Source organism: Armigeres subalbatus, chromosome 2, assembly GCF_024139115.2.
Source record: "Armigeres subalbatus isolate Guangzhou_Male chromosome 2, GZ_Asu_2, whole genome shotgun sequence".
NCBI lineage: Eukaryota > Metazoa > Arthropoda > Insecta > Diptera > Culicidae > Armigeres > Armigeres subalbatus.
Window position 1 is genome coordinate 427,458,404 of NC_085140.1, and position 10,244 is coordinate 427,468,647.

At 46.2% G+C, this 10,244-nt stretch overlaps 1 non-coding gene and 1 pseudogene across 1 annotated transcript; one reads left to right on the plus strand and one right to left on the minus strand.

Annotated features, from left to right (window-relative positions):
- The first annotated feature begins 2,514 nt into the window (after positions 1-2,514).
- On the plus strand, positions 2,515-4,353 carry LOC134217894 (uncharacterized; annotated as a pseudogene).
- A 4,969-nt stretch (positions 4,354-9,322) lies between these two features.
- Positions 9,323-9,419, minus strand: Trnay-gua (transfer RNA tyrosine (anticodon GUA)). Its single transcript has 2 exons — positions 9,383-9,419; positions 9,323-9,358 (listed from the first exon to the last, which is right to left on the minus strand). It is a non-coding gene; the product is annotated as a tRNA-Tyr (tRNA).
- Positions 9,420-10,244: the final 825 nt, after the last annotated feature.

A 10,244-nucleotide genomic window follows, 5' to 3' on the forward strand; every position in this document is an offset into this window, starting at 1 on the left:
TACCGCAGTGCAGATATTGAATCCGACCACTACCTCGTTGCGGTATGTCTGCGCTCAAAACTCTCGACGGTGATCAACCGTCAGGATCGACCGCCCGCTAAACGTTGGGCGGCTACAAGACGTTAGACTGTCAAGACTACGCGCAGCAGCTGGAATGGCACTCCCAACGGAAGAGCAGCTAGGCGCAGCATCTCCAAAAGATGGCTGGAGAGATATTCGATCCGCCATTGGAGCACCAAACCGCTGCACTAGGCACGGTGGAACCGGATCAGAGAACGACTGGTATGACGGCGAATGTGAGCGTTATTGGGGAGAAGAATGCAGCATGGGCGAGATTGCTGCAACACCGCATGAGGGCGAAGGGCAGATACAAACGGGCGCGGAACAGACAAAACTCGATTTTCCGGAGGAAAAGCGCCAGCAGGAAGATCGATACCGTGAATAGACGGAGGGATGTACCGCGTAATAACGCACGAAAGTTATATGAGAGTTGACTCGTTCCATGGGGCCACGTGCCACAGCCCGATATGTGTAGGACATAAGCAAGGAACCTTCTTACAAACGATGAGGGATCAAAGGTGGCGGCAGCACTACGAAAAGCACCTGAATGGCGCTACGGCAGACAACGGTGACGGTATGGTAATGAACCTAGGAGCACGCGCGCAGGACATTCGACTTCCGGCTCCGAATCTCCAGGAAATCCAGGAGGAGATTGGCCGACTGCAAAACAACAAAGCCCCTGGAGTTGACCAACTACCAGGAGAGCTGTTTAAACACGGCGGTGAGGCACTGGCTAGAGCGCTGCACTGGGTGATTACCAAGGTTTGGGAGGATGAGGTTCTGCCGCAGGAGTGGATGGAAGGTGTCGTGTCCCATCTACAAAAGGGCGATAAGCTGGATTGTAGCAACTACCGCGCAATCCGTATTCTGAACGCCGCCTACAAGTACTCTCCCAAATTTTATGCCATCGACTAACACCAATTGCAATTGCAAGAAGTTCGTGGGGCAGTACCAGGCGGGATTTATGGGTGAACGCTCTACCACAGACCAGGTGTTCGCCATACGTCAGGTATTCAGAAATGCCGCGAATACAACATGCCCACATCATCTATTTATCGACTTCAAAAATATATGATACAATCGATCGGGACCAGCTAGGCAGCTAATGCACGAAAACGGATTTCCGGATAAACTGATACGGTTGATCAAGGCTACGATGGATCGGGTGATGTGCGTAGTTCGAGTTTCAGGGCATTCTCAGGTCCCTTCGAAACGCGTAGAGGGTTACAACAAGGTGATGGTCTTTCGTGTCTGCTATTCAACATCGCTTTGGAGGGAGTAATACGAAGGGCAGGGATTGACACGAGTGGTACGATTTTCATGACTGGACTGGAAAGTTATTTGGTTTCGCCGACGACATTGATATCATGGCACGTAACTTTGATAGGATGGAGGAAGCCTACATCAGACTGAAAAGCAAAGCTGAAAAGCAACACTATAACTATAAGAGTCAAATTCAGTCATATTTCGAATTCAAATGGAATGGAATTTGGGGTTTCGTTGAAATCACATTGGGGATCCGAATAAAATCACATTTGGGATTCGAATGGAATCATATTTGAGAATCGAATGGAATCACAATCAAGATTCGAATGGAATCTCCTTTCGAGTCGAATGAAATCCATATGAGAGTCAAATGGAATCACATTCTCGAGTCGAATAGAATCACATTTGGATTCGTTTGGTATCATCTTTGGAATACTAATAGAATCACATTTGAGTCGCATGGAATCTATTGAAATCAAATAGAATCACATTTAAAATTCGTATTATATGCCATTTGGTATTCAAATGAAGTCCAACTTGTGATTCGAATTGGATCATATTTTTAATTCGAATGGAATCAATTTTAAGATTCGAATGATATTACATTTGAGATACGAATATAATCATATTTGGAATTCAAGTAGAGTTAATTTTGGGATTCGAATGGAATCCAATTTGGATTCGAATTGAATCATTTGGATTGAATTGGTATCTCATTTGGGATTTGAAATGAATCACATTTGATGGTCAAATGGAATCGCATTTTGGAGTCGAAAAAAATCACGTTTGGAATTCGGAATAGATCATATTTGAGTCAGAATGGAATAATATTAAGGATAAGAATTGAATCACATTTGAGATTCGAAAAACATTACATTTGAGTGTCGAATGAAATCACAAAAATTGGGATTCGAAGTCAACTTGGGATTCGAATTGGTTCACATTTGAATTCGAATGGAATCACTTTTGGGATTCGAATGGAACCACATTTGAGATACGAATAGATCCATATTTGAAATTCAAGTGGAATTAAATTTGGGATCGAATGAAATCCAGCATTTGGGATTCCAATGGATTTATATTCAGGATTCAAAGTAATGACATTTCTCCTTAATTTTTTTTTAATAATCGCAGTAACCATTCTTCACCGCATTCCAAACGTAAACACGTCCTTCCCGTTGCCTGATCATGTCGTCCCAGTTGGAACTCTCTGGCCAGCGGAATCGCAGCATGTTATCTTTCGAGAACTTGGAACCCACTATAACCGTCAAGGGCGCTACCGGTGCCACTACCAATTTTAACAAAGCCGTTCAAGCCAATCCGTACGCCGTCGATTGCCACTACCGGAAGGTATGGCCAGTTCCGGAACTCCGACCTGGACGATGCCTGCGCAGTGCTCGCGATGGACTTGCGGTGGAACGGACGAGTTGGATCCCCAGGGGAAGATTTTCCCTGTTCGCTGCAGGAATGCCGAACGGTGTTCGAGCTGGATCAGTTCGAGGGCATGTTAAGGTGACGTCAATCGGAGCAAAGCACTTCGAGGGCACCGGTTGAAGGATATGCAAGCGGAGTTGCGGTTGCCTTTCGCAATTATGAGAATGTTCTGGAAAGCGTGCCGGGCCTTGTTTGTATCAGCAAAGCAGGCTGAAGATAAACAAGGAAGAGCAGAAGATGGAGGTCCCGACGGTAGAAGAATGCGATGTTTTGAGCGTGGTGGAAATGATTGTGAAGGAACCGCATAAGGGATGTGAAAAGAAAGGAAAGAATCTCAGAATGCTGGGTCAGGTGTATCTGAACCACGGTTGGAAGGATTTGGAGTTCTTGAGCTCGTTGAGGAAAGGAGGGGTTTGGGAGAAGGTGGTGAATCTCGCCGAAGCGGAGGAGAGTTCGAAGGTTTTGTCGGGTAAGATCGATCAGTGTTACAAGCAGTTGACGCTGGATTGCCAGTCTTCAGGCAGGAACTCCCTTCTATACATACCGCCGGAATAGATTCAGATGTACAGAAATCTGATGCTTATTTGTTGGATGACATGTTCAAGATTCGATATAAAACGTATGAGACGTGCACAACCAGTTGGATCGCATGCACGAACTACGTGACCAGGGAGACTTAAAACAATTACTAGCGTATGCGAACGATGTCCTGTGGTTTACTATCAGACCAAAACAGAACGAGTATTTCCGGACCGGTACAAGTTCGTGAATGAAGTTTGTAACCTGATTGGTTTGGCAATAATAGACGCACAAATTCCGCCGACGCTAATGGACGAGCGTTTGAAGGACCGCTTGACAATTCTGTTCAATCTCAAACCGACAAAGGATGAAGAAGACGTCGTGATACCAATTTTCGGCGACAAATCAACCTACCGTGACCCAGCTGCTCCGGATTATGGCTACATTTCTTACAAGTTGAGTCATGTAGGGTGGACTACATTTCTCATTTTATGATTGTCTATAATTTTCAGAAACAAATTAACAGTCCTGGAAACGTTCCCTACTCGCGTTATGCAATCGAAAGAGCTTTCTTGTACCACGAGATGTGTCGACATCATTTGGAGGCCAACAAGTTGGACAAAACTCGTATTATGGCGAGCGTGTCATTGAAGAAGCTACCCAAAGTGGAAGTAATTTGTGGAAATTTTGGGCGTGTTAGCCATCGTTCGGGCCGATTGTACACAACTGAACCTAGAGAAGCTGGTCGATTCGCTGGAGGAAGCCAGCGACGCTGTGCTGGCACTGGAAGACGAAAGACTGGATCATGTGATTCAGGTGGCAAAAATTGTAAGTGTAATGGGCTGCGAATGCGGAAATCACGATTAATCTTATTAAAAGCGTGTCTAATAGTGATTGTTTTCCAGATTAACAACAAACTGATGGCCCAGAAAATGGAACAGCGTACATCTGTTGAAATCAAACGCACTAAATTGGATTGAACACGTTCCTGATATATTTGAAAAATTGTCGATAGCATCTCGAAATTAATAAACCTCACAGCGGGCTCAAGTGACTCTCGATTCGAATTCATTGATCCCCATTCATCCCAGCATTTAGCGGAGAGCACTTTTGCCATTTTTGCACTTGTGGGCGCAGACGCCGAAAGTCCGTTTGAACTCCGCACTCGCGATGCGTGCACTTTTCCGAAAACCGGCAGGACGTGGTGACGGAACAAGGACATCCATACAGTAGCGACGCGATCCAGAAGCAGATGTTCGTCCGAACCGGATCGGTACAAGGGCCACTTGTGGCTTTCGCTGGTAAGTTTGGCTGTTGGTGCCACTTTTTTCCCGGTTGATTTCGGTATGGAAATAACGAAAATGCGTTGCGCTGAAAGAGCATACAACAAAAAAAACAAGAGTCCTTCACGCATATCGTTGCAGCATGGACCGACCGGGATGGCGATTATTATGATGACGGCGCGATGCGATGATGGGCCGTGTCAATATCGCTGTGAGCAAGAGGCGTCGTCATTTGTATCCGGTGCGGGCCAACGTGCGTGGTGGTTTGTTTGTTCTCCGTGGAAAGGGTCCGAAATCAGCGTCATTATTTGGACGAAAAACAAATGGGAGTTGCGCCGGATTAGAAATTGTCCTTCGCGTCTTCATACGGTGCGCAGCAAGCGGACTATGATGCGTATTTAGAACCCGATCGGAAGCGATTACGACACGTCCGTGGATATGTTTTCGGACTGAAAGGTAGTCTCGATGCAAATCAAATTAATTAAAACGCTCTGGCGCTGTTTCTCGCTCGGGAGGTAGCCACGCGCAGCAGGCCAGCCACGCGATATCTGTTGTCGAGATCTATGATAGCATTGGAAATGGAGGATGGTTTTCATCCAGAGATTGTTCCAGTCAGTGGTTATTAGATGATACTGTGAGAGGGTCCATTTGAGAAATTTTCAAGTAGCGGTACAAATGTTAGTTACCCATAGAGTAATAAAAATCGTAAATAGAAGTAATAAATGAAATTCTGGGCAGGTAATGCATATTGAGATAATAATTTGGGTGAATGTTGTACTCCGCCTATCATCCTTTTAAAAAGTTTGCTTATTTCGATCTCTTTAGTACAAATTGCGAATAAAAATCATACCTGTTCCTTTTATACTTCCATTATTTGCTTAGTACTTGATTTTCTCTGTGTTATTAGGTTGGTTTTTCAGAGAATGATTTTTTACTCAGAAAGCACATCCCGAATCCCTTTCGAGATCATAAAGCTTGATACATCGCATGATTTCGTTATTTTTCTAAAATTTCCAATTTTAAGCACACAGCATTGAAGTAAAGTAATCAGACACCTTCTCCGGAACAGTAACGTCTAGTGCCGGAAAGGGAAGTGGTGATGGTGGAGCATCCTCTCGAAGTGCCAGCCCCGTGTTTTGGAATTGAATGAGGAATCGGTCTCCGAAGGACTTTCTTATTCAGCAAGGTTAATCTACCAAGAATTCCTTAAGATTCCTTAAGAATTTGCTTTGATTAACAGAAAAAAGGTGCTCTCTAATTTTTAAAATATTTTCCTCCAAAATACGCAGAATTTGCGACTTTCTGTGCGTATTCACGAACGATATTTGTTATGGAATTCGACAGTGCGTTAAATCTTAGATTTGGGAAAGAATTAATTTTGTAAGATATCTACGCATAAATATTTTTCCGAGTCAGACTTTCATCATCATCAGATCTCAAAAATAAAACCCTCTTGAAAGGGAGCTTCATGGCCTTTTGAAAGGACTTCGGGCCTCTGAGAGGCTTCGATCCTTTGAAAGTGAGGTTCCAGGCCTCTTGAAGGGCTGAGCCTCTTGAAGGGCTTCCGAGCCTGTGAAGGAGCTTCGAGCCTCGAAGGAGGCTTGGGCCTCTTGAAGGAGGCTTCCAGGCCTCTTGAAGGCGGGCTCTGAAGGAGGCTTCCAGGGCCTCTTGAGAGGCTTCCAGGCCTCTTGAAGGGGCTTCCAGGCCTCTTGAAGGCTTCCAGGCCTCTTGAAGGGAGGCTTTGAGGCCTCGAGGCCTCTGAAGGAGGCTGAGCCTTGAAGGCTTCAGGCCTCAAGGGAGGCTTCCGGGCCTCTTGAAGGAGGCAGGCCTCTTGGGAGGCTGAAGGAGGCAGGCCTCTTGAGAGGGGCTGGGCCTCTTGAAGGGGCTTCCGGGCCCTCTTGAAGGGGGCCTCTTGAAGGAGGCTGGGGCCTCTTGAAGGAGCTTCCGAGGCCTCTTGGGAGGAGGCTCCAGGGCCTCTTGAAGGGGCTTCCGGCCTCAGGAGGCTTCCGGGCCTCTTGAGGGAGGCCGGCCTCTTGAGGAGCGGGCCTCTTGAGGAGGCTGGGCCTCTTGAAGGGCCTGAGGCCTCTTGAAGGAGGCTTCCGGGCCTCTTGAAGGGAGGCTGAGGCCTCTGAAGGCACGGGCCTCTTGAAAGGAGGCTTCCAGGCCTCTGAATGAGGCTGGGCCTCTTGAAGGGGCTGGGCCTCTTGAAGGCTTCCGCTCTTGAAGGAGCTTCCAGGCCTCTTGAAGGAGGCTTCCAGGCCTCTGAAGGAGGCTTGCCTCGAGAAGCTAGGCCTCTTGAAGGGGCTGGGCCCTCTTGAAGGAGGCTGGGCCTCTTGAAGGAGGCTTCAGGCCTCTTGAAGGGAGGCTGGGCCCTCTTGAAGGAGGCTTCCAGGCCTCTTGAAAGGAGGCTGGGCCTCTTGGAGGCTTCCAGGCCTCTTGAAGGGCTTCCAGGCCTCTTGAAGGGGAGGCTTCGAGGCCTCTTGAAGGGAGGCTTCCAGGCCTCTTGAAGGGTTCCAGGCCTCTGAAAGGAGGCTTCCAGGCCTCTTGAAGGCTGAGCGCCTCTTGAAAGGGCTTCCAGGCCTCTTGAAGGCTTCCAGGCCCTCTTGAAAGGCTCAGGCCTCTTGAAGAGGGCTCAGGCCTCTTGAAAGGAGGCTTCCAGGCCTCTTGAAGGAGGCTTCCGGGCCTCTTGAAGGGGCTTCCAGGCCCCTCTTGAAAGGAGGCTTCCAGGCCTCTTGAAAGGAGGCTTCCAGGCCTTGAAGGACTTCCGGCCTCTTGAAAGGGCTTCCAGGCCTCTTGAAAGGGGCTTGGGCCTCTTGAAGGAGGCTTCAGGCCTCTTGAAAGGGCTTCCAGGCCCTCTTGAAAGGAGGCTTCAGGCCCCTCTTGAAGGAGGCTTCGGGCCTCTTGAGGAGGCTGGCTTGGCTTGGGCCTCTTGAAGGGCTTCCAGGCCCTCTTGAGGGCTGGCCTCTTGAAGGAGGCTGGCCTGGGGCGGGCCTCTTGAAAGGAGGCTTGGGCCTCTTGAAGGGGCTTCCAGGCCTCTTGAAGGCTTCAGGCCTCTTGAGAGGCTAGGGCCTCTGAGGGGCTGAGGCTCCGAAGGGGCTTCAGGTCTCTTGAAGGCTTCCAGGCCTCTTGAAGGAGGGCTTCCAGGCCTCTTGAAGGGCTTCAGGCCTCTTGAAGGGGCTTCCAGGCCTCTTGAAAGGAGGCTTCCGGCCTCTGAAGGGGCTTCAGCCTCTTGAAGGAGCTCGGCCTCTTGAAGAAGGCCTCAGGCCTCTGAAAGAGGCTCAGGGCCTCTTGAAAGGAGCCCAAGTGCACCCCAACATCTTCCTAAAAGCTTAGTTTCTATTCAGTTTCATTAAGACATTGGAAAACATCTGCAAAAAGTTATAGTGTCAAAACGTTCGAATTGTTATCAATGTTTTATTAAAATTGCAATGCAGTACGTGTTTGACATTTGAAACAAACAAACAAAGAATACTGCACTTCATGTTGCAAACACGAAAACAAAATCATTAAGTTATATTTTTACCATGAAACTTCGATACGTCTTTCAAAATTGTTTTGTTTAAATTAAGTTGCATAAAAGTGAATGTGTCTTCATGTTTAATTTGCATCGTTCAACGTTTCGACAACTCACATTTTTCCTGTGGTGGTGCAATCAAGTAACAGGAAACTCGAGTACAAAACTTCATAATCGTATGGTTTTAATTGTGAGTCAACATCAGAATCTTCAAGAGTGTGAATGGTGTTATGGTAGAGTGAAGGACTATAATCACAAGATCCATAAATCGAATCCAGTTTTATATTTTATTTTATTTTTCCGCTGTAGTATTTTGCAACATAATTGCAATTCTACTGCAATCGAAGGATGTTTCCGTAGGCTCCACCTCTTGCGCTTTTTAGATTACAAGAGTTATATTTGATGGCATCAAGATTGTTTCTTTCCGAATAGTTTGCTACAGTGAAATGTTCAGAAGTGAAACAATTTGTGCTTGAGGAGGCTTCAGGCCTCTTGAAAGGAGGCTTCAGGCCTCTTGAAGAAGGGCTTCAGGCCTCTTGAAAGGAGGCTTCAGGCCTCTGAAAGGAGGCTTCGAGCCTCTTGAGGCTAGCCTCTTGAAGGGGCTTCAGGCCTCTTGAGGAGGCTTCAGGCCTCTTCAAAGGAGGCTTCAGGCCTCTTGAAGGGAGCTTCCAGGCCTCTTGAAGGAGGCTTCAGGCCTCTTGAAAGAGGCTTCCAGGCCTCTTGAAGGGGGCTGGCCTCTTGGGAGGCTGAGCCTAGCTTGAGGCGACTCGAACTCTTGAAAGGAGGCTTCAGCCTCTGAGAGGCTGGCTCTTGAAGGAGGCTGCCAGCCTCTTGAAGGCGAGCCTCTTGAGGAGGCTTCCAGCTCTGAAGAACTTCCAGGCCTCTTGAAGGAGCTTCAGGGCCTCTTGAAGGAGGCTGAGGCCTCTTGAAGGAGCTCGGGCCCCTCTTGAAAGGAGGCTTCCAGGCCTCTTGAAAGGATTGTATCAGAAACAAAAATCGTTGTGGCTCCAAGTTGTTGCAGAAAAAGCCTATAGCTGCGTTTCTTAGAAGTGACCCTATAGGAATTGACCCTAAAAGGACTGATTCGATATTTTCGCTCCATATTAGCAATGTGGATCTAATTTCAACTTTATGTAAGTCAAAATGGGTTCTAACAAGGAGATTCGAGGGTAGCTGATCATTATACTTTACTTTTTATTTTAACTTACAAAAGGAAACGCATCTAACGTACAAAAAAGTAATTTTATCCTTCGAGCCGGATTTGAACCAGCGACCTATGGATTACTATTTAGCTCTGAGTCACCATCTACAGTCCACCGCTCTACCAACTGAGCTATCGAAGGCACGCAATAAAGGAACGTATCCAGTGTAAAATAGGCATATTGAAAAAGTTTATTCTGCCAAGCGGCAAAGATGCTGTCATTTTCTAATGATTACCGGCTACTCACTACTCAGTCTTGCATTTAGTGAAACGTGTTTGTTATATACCCAACTTTTCAACACGGGATTGTGCCTCCCTCAAAAAGATTTTTTTATTTTGATTACTAATTTTTTTCATTTGTTATAAAAATTAGTAGGTACTATCCAACGAATAATATTTAGTTTTTTTTTATTCGTGGAGGTGGCTTTCACTCTTCAAGGATACATAGAAACGGCTTAGACTGAGAAAGCCACATCCACAAATTCGCCACATTTCCAGTTGATGAGAATTATCTTATAGACATAATTTTATTAATTTCTTGACTACTTTTATTCAATTTTTTTTTTTTCATCTGTATTTTAGGAAAAATTTCGGCGCTGCTGTACTTTTGCCACAGTGCATTTTTACTCATAAATAAATATCAGTGAAATGACAATTGGGTGGTCGTTGTGAGGGGTCTTGACTATTATTTTAACGAAAAGTAATTGGAAGCTTTCAAAAAGCCGCATATATCCTTCGAGCCATTGAACCAGCGACCTATGGATTACTATTTGACTCTCAGTCATCATCTACAGTCCACCGCTCTACCAACTGAGCTATCGAAGGCGCTTGTGAAACTTGTTATTCCATCCATAATGGTAATTGAGAAAAGTTTAAAAACAGTTTATGCACTTTCTAGTTATTGCGGCTTAATAAGCTGTTTCATTATCTTTGTAGTCAAGAATGTTTAATCCAACAAGTAATTAAG